Genomic DNA, 9,061 nt, shown 5'->3' with positions numbered 1-9,061 from the left:
TTGTGTTGCATCAATTTCTTTTGATCATTCATATGCGTTGGAGGATGGAGCAGAGATTATTCAGGGTCTGTGATATGGTGTGGAAGTTATTGATACGGTGTGGAAGTTATTGATATGGTATGGGCGTTATTCAGGGTCTGTGATACGGAGAGGTGGAGTATGTGACGAATCGGAAATGGAGTTATGTATTTTGTTGTCGTACTCGTTTTGTTTTCCCTACTCAACCTCGTGGTTGACCCTGTGTATTCGTGAACACCTGTGATGATCCGTTTTATGGGGAGCAGACTTGACAGGTTTAAGCGATAGGACGGGAGCTTGATGGGCGTGAGACACTGGATCAGACGACCTAGTAGCTAGACCATCATCTAGAAGACTTCACTTTTAATTATGTCAGTTCTTGTAATTCGAGTTGAAAAGAGTATTTGTAATAATTAAGTTGAAAATATTACATAAATTGCCTTGGAGTTTAATTTGTTATTCACTACCTCGGGAAACCGAGATGGTAACAGTCCGTTTTATTAGAGAATGTCTTGACGAGGACTTCTTTTATAAACCGGGGTGTTACAAAGTGGTATCAGAGCGAACGATCCTCAGGCCTAAACCAATGAGCCCAATGAACATAGGAAGAGTCTAAATAAAATGAACACCGGGATAGAACTGTTAGGAGTACACTGAGGTAAGGTTTGAGTTAGGGGCCCCCTCACACCGAACCAGTGGCCCTCTCAGTTTGACTCGGAAAACCCTGAGGGTATATGAGAGAAAGGGTAGAAAAGTTGCATAAGGTTGAACCTGAGATTCCTATACCGTTGCCTAAGTGTTGATTGATGCATAGATTATTGCATAATCGAGTTGATATATACCTTGAGACCTATGTCTTCTAACCATTCTGCAGGACAACGCTACGGTAAGTATTTTGTATGAGTGATGGCGTGATCATATAATGTTGTGGAAATGAGAAATAGATTTTCGAGTTCAGGTTAATAATCAATGAAGTGTTGTGCTAGTCGTGAGCATGAAAATATTTGCAAGTCAATGATAATTACCTAGGTGGATGTTGAATGATGTGCTGATAGTACCATTACGTCTAGTAATATGCGGTTATGTGATCCCAAGCCATGCTAGTATAATAAGGTGATAGTAATAAGAAACGCTATAGAATTGCCTGTTTTTAGTCATAGCAATCATAATGTAGATGTAATGAGTAGATCGAGATGCGAAGGGGTTCTATGGGGTATATGTTTACGTAAGTACAGCGTGAGATCTAAGTTGGTATGGGTTAGTAACAATAGCGTGGTTGTAAAAGTTGGAACATAGTAAATGAAAAACTTAGTGATGAAACTTGTTTTGGTTGGTGTTATTCTTTAATTGACCTTACTACCATTTCTTTTCTGTTTACTGCCTATCGATGAAAATTTTATGAGAGGTAGTCTCGTCAGTTAGTGTTCATCTAGCATTGGTTTCATGCTTACAAGATTTACAGACTAGGAGTAATAATTATTTTGGTGAGCTGTGGTTAGGAAGTTCTGTGCAGTGATATTTTGACCAACGATTTTGTGAAAATCCTCATTTAAATGGTATTAATAATTTTTGCATAATTCCAACTCCAACGATCGTAAAATTCACATATGTTTTCAAATTGATAAGCCCCGAAAATTCTTGATGTCACTATATTAAATAATAAGTTTTGCAAACTGACCCAAATTTTAGACCAATTGCTGCCACATGTTTGTTTGGACCAACCGAATTCTTGTGCTTTAAACCTAATTCTTTTTCTCTGTGTTTTGAACTCACCGTGTTTTATAAAAGTAATATGAACCAAGTTTTAATCGCACAATTAACTATTCGTGATTTTTGGAAGGTACAACGTAAATCAAAACATTTAAAATGTGCGTTCTATGTTGAATTTTCATACAGTTGTTTGATTAATTCATGAGCCTTAATAATGTGAAATTATAATGTCAACATGACGATAGTAGCACGCATGTTCAGTAGTTATGTATCTCAACCAGTGATAAAATTAAAACCTAATTGATAATATTGTTGGCATGATAGTATGAGTGAAATTGAATAGTTTAAATTGATTCTTAATCGAGGGTGAAATGTTTATACGAGTCCAGTTGTTTACATATATTAATATACATTTGTCACGTTTTGATATCTCTGTGTGCTCATCATATTTGCATAGTGGTCGGATATATGTATAAATATAAAACCATATTGTCATACCGTGTAAGTGATGGCGTTAAATATTAATTTAATTGTGCTAATATACTCACATGAAAAATTACAATAATTATGTTTAAAAGTTTACACATGGATGGTAGTAATGATTGTGTCTAAATGATCACACGTGTAGAGTGTCATCTGAATTCTAATGTCTTCCATATGAGTTGTGTGCCCATAGTTATAATTATTATCTTCATCGCAATAAATGATTTCAATTGAACCTAAACCTGTGACACGATAATAAACAGTGTGTTATTTCTTATTGGAAATGATCGTCATTAGATCGTCATAAAATGCTAAAGAGATTCTTGCAATTGTAGGAGTATGATATAAAGGAAATTGTTTGATATAATACGACGATTGGTATATCTAGATTCTCGAGTCATCACTATTAATTATATGCTAATAAAGATTGTTTATGATAACTATGTTGGCAATATTATAATGGGATAACCCTTTGATGATTCACATGATACACGTTGGTCTAAAGGATAGTCGTTAAAGTACGTTTAATTGAGCCGTGAATATAACTGAGTAAGGAAGCACAACTAAAACCCTGATGTTGAGGTAATAGTCGTTCATTAGTAAAGATAGGATTGAAATGAATAAGATGAACCTGTAAATTATGATATATGAGTCGGCACCTAAGCTTGCTTTGTTGGAAGGAATTGAATTAAGTTACCTGAGTTTGAGTCTCGTAGTAAGTTGTAAAGGAATTCTATAGACGGCTATGTTATAAGAAGTATATTAAGAATTTAATCACCGTCCAATATGAAAGTAAAGGTTTTGAAAATGAAGTTAAGCTTTGTCATGTAAGTATAAAATTGGAATGAGATTTCCAGCCCGGGATCTGGTTGTATGGTTCCATGAGATTGGCTAGTCTGGAGGAATAAAACTAGAACGGAGTCGCAAGATGTGGGTTAATGTAGTCGTGTTCGTTCGTATAGTGAATTGGTGGGTGTGGTTAATTACGAATGTCAAAACGGGAAATGTATGTCATTAAATACATTAAACTTGTATGTCATTGTAAGTTGATATTAGCATGGTAAGTTGATATTAGCATGACAGGTAACGAATAATTGTAAAAATTGGTGTCGTTAAATACATTAAACGTGTATGTCATTGTGTTGGGTGCAGATTAAATATATTAATACAAAGAACAAAAAATTATGTATGATAGTCTTGTATGTTACCTTTCCAATATCGTTGCTTAATCACTTGTGTGACTCGACCAATAAGTTATAAAATTTGCCAATCAATGTGCATTCGTCATTTATGAATATATACCAGACCTTTGCGATGAGGATTGAAAATATTTCGGGACGATAAATCTTAAACCTGGTTGTCTTCATTGTTATCGGTGATTCTGTGTTGTGACCTGAATTTGTACAATTGTGTAAAGGAAAGTTAGATTGGACCTATTAGGTTATAAATTTTAATAAGATCAATTTACCAAAGTGTTGACCCTAATTCTTTCCTTATGATGATTGATCCCCTATATTATAAAGTATGGAATTACAACGATTGGTAAAATGGATAATTACTAATGATTTTACTGGTAACGGTAGCTTCCTTTAGAGAGTTTGAATATTGATTGTCCTTGGTAAAGATTAGCTAACTTGAGCGTGTGTTGTGAATCTTTTATCCTCTTTCAGTTGTTAGCGGTAGTTTGAGAACTTTGGTTATAATAATGAAGGTTACGAGGACGTAACCATGTTTTTAGTTGGGTAGGATTGTAAAATCTTAATGCTTGAATTGCACCTGTTGTAGATTGTAGTTTTGATCAAGCGGACGTTTCGTTGTGAGGTTGCCTCTGAAAATGAATCCTATATGTGTTGTTCCTACATCTGATAGTTGGTTGATGTGTGAAAGGAGAGTGTGATTAAACTATGCATCGAGTTATGAGTTGTGGGGTCTTTGTGCCGAGTTATGTTTACGGTCCAGTGCGACCATGGTTGATGAGTTTATGTTGAGTTTGAGATCGGAATTTAGATGGAAGATGATGGTGTTCTCAGATGAGTATTTAGTTGTTATACATTTGTGTTCTCAGGTAGTTATTAGTTGCAGTTAGTTGGGTTAAGAAAAGACGAGTCAAACTTCGGGACGAAGTTTATTTTTAGGAGGGCAGAATGTAACATTCCGTATTTGTTATGATTAATTGATGTGTCAAAAGAGTGTGTTAACCGAGTTAGAAATGCGTGACGTCTGTTGGTACGATATACAATACCCTTTTGAGGTTTGAGTATGGGAGCGAACTTCGGGACGAAGTTCATTTTAAGGGGGGAAGACTGTAATACCCCGTATTTTTATATAATAAAATTAATTAAACGGATATTATTTTATATTAATTATTATACATTTATATTACTAGTTATGTCGGGTTAATTGTTAGTCGAGAATTATGTTAAGTTATCGAGCTAAGTTAATTAAGACGGGTTTATAAGGATTCGAAAGGTAAACTAAATAATTAAACATCGGACCCAAAATAATTATGGGAAACCGTATTAGGGTGGTGTTTCGTGCCATGAGACAAGAAATAGGCATGCTTGATTATTCTATTCAACCCATACTCCCTTGTTCACATCAATCTCCACACCAACTCCACGCCTACACCAACAACAATGCAAGCCATACTTCATTGTCTTCTTCTTCCTTATTAAAACACGACAACCTACCCATTTTCTGCCATGTTTACACACGACCTCAGCCGCCTCCCTCCCTTTCTCCAGCTAAAACTTCAACCCTCACAGACATAGAGAGAGAGTGAGAGGTCGTGGGTGATGACCGTGCAGCAAGGAAGAGATAGGGATGAATGTCGACGGCCGTAGGTGGTCCTGGTGGCGGCAGTGGCGGCATAAAAAGGTATGAGTTAACCCATTTCCCCTGTTTTCGTTTCTCTAGCTGTTTTGTTGGTGGTCGTGTGTCTGCTAGAAGTGTTAATAGTGTTTGTTGTCGGGGTAGGGGAAATGTGTGGTGAGAGGCGAGTAATTAGGTGGTTGTTGAGGTGGTTGTAGGTGGTTAGGGTGGCGGTAATAGGCGACATCGACAGGGGTGGTCAGATGAGTTATAACACGGGTTTATACACGGGTTTAGACGAGTAGTTTTGGGTGGCGCCACCGTCGACTAGGGGGAGGTCGACAAGTGGTGATAAGGTGGTTGTGTGCGTGGGTTAGAGGCGAGCAGAATGGTGGTGGTTGGTTAGAGTATTGTCGGCAATGGTGGTGGCTGAAGGGTTGTGTATGGGCTGCTGTTGTGGCAACCACGGACGGGGAGTGAACCGGGAGGGGGTTTCGTGGCCTTGGTTCGACTCGCCGGCGGGAGTCGAACCCGGTGAGGGTGGTGGCCGGAACTCAGGTCAGACCCGGTGTCTGACCTGGCAGTTGTCGCGGAGGTTAGGTGGTGCGTGGGAGTCGAGAAGCGGGTTGGAATCCGTGGATGGCGCGTGTGTTTAGTCGGTTGATTCGTTTCTTTATTATTTAAGTTATCGTATGCTAAATTAATTAATTAACTCCCGAGTGCATTAAAATAATTAAAAGACGGGTTTTCATAGATTAATCATTATAATACATTAGCGGGCCGTACTCTTAATTAATTAAGGAAATTCACGTGTCATTGAATAATGTTGCTAATTTAATTCCCGAGTTGATTAAATTAATTAGAGACGGGATTGAGTCGGGATGTTGGAGTTGTTTAAAGTTGATTCGAGTACTTCTTAATCGGATAATTCGTTTAATCCTCTAATTATCGTTTTGGTTGAGTTCCGAGTTATTTAACATAAAATAATAATTAATAATGATTAATTAATTAAAGACGGGTTTTTGAGTTGGGTTTGTTAAAAGAGAAAAGTTACTATATCGGGAAGGTTTCCATTTTAAGAAATATACTTTAATAACTTCTATTTTGGGAAGTTGAGTCAAATACTATTCGGGTTATTTTAGCCATCAATTGGGCATAAGTTGGTGTCGGGAATGTATTTCGGGAAAGCCTCTATTTTGGGAGATGTCTATATTTAGTAGTTAGTAATTATACATATTATAATGGTGCTAGGTGACGGATTCGTGAAGGATCGATAATCAATTCATTGCTTTACTTTCTGGACTGCTTAATTGGAATTGCTGGCACTTGAGGTAGGGGAACTACACTTGTCTTATTATCGTTATTGATTGAATTGTGTTGACTGGATTCCTGGTTGTCGAGTTATACTATCATTTATATTGGGAAGGGTGATTGGTGATTTGATCGTATTGAGTATGATATCACAACATCGGTAATCGGCATGATTGTATGATTCATCAGTTCATTGATTTATATATATTGTGTTGCATCAATTTCTTTTGATCATTCATATGCGTTGGAGGATGGAGCAGAGATTATTCAGGGTCTGTGATATTCAGGGTCTGTGATATTCAGGGTCTGTGATATTCAGGGTCTGTGATATTCAGGGTCTGTGATATGATGTGGAAGTTATTGATATGGTGTGGAAGTTATTGATATGGTGTGGAAGTTATTGAGATGGTGTGGAAGTTATTCAGTGGTCCGTGATATGAAACGGAGATTATTCGTGGTCTCCGTGATATGGTGTGGAAGTTATTGATACGGTGTGGAAGTTATTGATATGGTATGGGCGTTATTCAGGGTCTGTGATACGGAGAGGTGGAGTATGTGACGAATCGGAAATGGAGTTATGTATTTTGTTGTCGTACTCGTTTTGTTTTCCCTACTCAACCTCGTGGTTGACCCTGTGTATTCGTGAACACCTGTGATGATCCGTTTTATGGGGAGCAGACTTGACAGGTTTAAGCGATAGGACGGGAGCTTGATGGGCGTGAGACACTGGATCAGACGACCTAGTAGCTAGACCATCATCTAGAAGACTTCACTTTTAATTATGTCAGTTCTTGTAATTCGAGTTGAAAAGAGTATTTGTAATAATTAAGTTGAAAATATTACATAAATTGCCTTGGAGTTTAATTTGTTATTCACTACCTCGGGAAACCGAGATGGTAACAGTCCGTTTTATTAGAGAATGTCTTGACGAGGACTTCTTTTATAAACCGGGGTGTTACAAATCAAACTTTTCGATTTCAGCATCAAATAACGAGCTTTAACACATTTTTCACGATAATCCGAGTTTCGGCGAATGCTGGTTTATGGCACACCGGCACTCCCAAATGTCTTCCGTTTGTGCTCAAACTTTGCGTGGCCGCTTTATCTCACCCGAGGAACTTTCTATGTGATTTCCGGAGAATTTTATTCCGGGACCCCGGAATCCCGAAAAACTGTGTATTATACACTTCAATTTCAGCCGTTCGGGAGATCGTACCGGAACCTGTTTCTTTTTCTCCCTGTTTTTTAATCACGCGTTCGAGCTCATTTCAGGAATCAACCTGTTCGATTTCTGGAATCAACCTGTTCGATTTCAGCATCAAATAACGAGCTTTAACACATTTTTCACGATAATCCGAGTTTCGGCGAATGCTGGTTTATGGCACACCGGCACCCCCAAATGTCTTCCGTTTGTGCCTAAACTTTGCGTAGCCGCTTTATCTGACCCGAGGAACTTTCTATGTGATTTCCGGAAAATTTTATTCCGGGACCCCGGAATCCCGAAAAACCGTGTATTATACACTTCAATTTCAGCCGTTCGGAAGGTCATACCGGAACCTGTTTCTTTTTCTCCCTGTTTTTAAATCACGCGTCGAGCTTATTTCAGAATCAACTCGCTCGATTTCAGGAATCAACCTGTTCGATTTCAGCCTCAAATAACAAGCTTTAACACATTTTTCACGATAATCCGAGTTTCGGCGAATGCTGGTTTGTGGCACACCGGCACCCCCAAATGTCTTTCGTTTGTGCTCAAACTTTTCGTGGCCGCTTTATCTTACCCGAGGAACTTTCTATGTAATTTCCGGAGAATTTTATTCCGGGACCCCAGAATCCCGAAAAACCGTGTATTATATACACTTCAATTTCAGCCGTTCGGAAGGTCGTACCGGAACCTGTTTCTTTTTCTCTCTGTTTTTCAATCACGCGTCTGAGCTCATTTAAGGAATCAACCTGCTCGATTTCAGGAATCAACCTAATCGATTTCAGCTTCAAATAACAAGCTTTAACACATTTTTCACGATAATCCGAGTTTCGGCGAATGCTGGTTTATGGCACACCGGCACCCCCAAATGTCTTCCGTTTGTGCTCAAACTTTGCGTGGCCGCTTTATCTGACCCGAAGAACTTTCTATGTGATTTCCGGAGAATTTTATTCTGGGACTCCGGAATCCCGAAAAACCGTGTATTATACACTTCAATTTCAGCCGTTCGGAAGGTTGTACTGGAACCTGTTTCTTTTTCTCCCTGTTTTTAAATCACGCGTCTGAGCTTATTTCAGGAATCAACCTGCTCGATTTCAGGAATCAACCTGTTCGATTTCAGCCTCAAATAACAAGCTTTAACACATTTTTCACGATAATCCGAGTTTCGGCGAATGCTGGTTTGTGGCACACCGGCACACCCAAATGTTTTTCATTTTTGCTCAAACTTTTCGTGGCCGCTTTATCTTACCCGAGGAACTTTCTATGTGATTTTCGGAGAATTTTATTCCGGGACCCCAGAATCCCGAAAAACCGTGTATTATATACACTTCAATTTTAGCCGTTCGGAAGGTCGTACCGGAACCTGTTTCTTTTTCTCCCTGTTTTTCAATCACGCGTCTGAGCTTATTTCAGGAATCAACCTGCTCGATTTCAGGAATAAACCTGTTCGATTTCAGCCTCAAATAACAAGCTTTAACACATTTTTCACGATAATCCGAGTTTCGGCGAATCCTGGTTTGTGGCACA

At 38.5% G+C, this 9,061-nt stretch overlaps 1 long non-coding RNA gene across 1 annotated transcript; it reads left to right on the top strand.

The window, feature by feature from the left end:
• The first annotated feature begins 6,197 nt into the window (after positions 1–6,197).
• LOC141621151 (uncharacterized) lies at positions 6,198–7,197 on the top strand. The gene is made up of 2 exons (XR_012532116.1): positions 6,198–6,353; positions 7,012–7,197. It is a non-coding gene; the product is annotated as an uncharacterized LOC141621151 (long non-coding RNA).
• Positions 7,198–9,061: the final 1,864 nt, after the last annotated feature.

This window comes from Silene latifolia, chromosome X, assembly GCF_048544455.1.
Source record: "Silene latifolia isolate original U9 population chromosome X, ASM4854445v1, whole genome shotgun sequence".
NCBI lineage: Eukaryota > Viridiplantae > Streptophyta > Magnoliopsida > Caryophyllales > Caryophyllaceae > Silene > Silene latifolia.
This window is presented reverse-complemented; position numbering and strand designations above follow the sequence as displayed.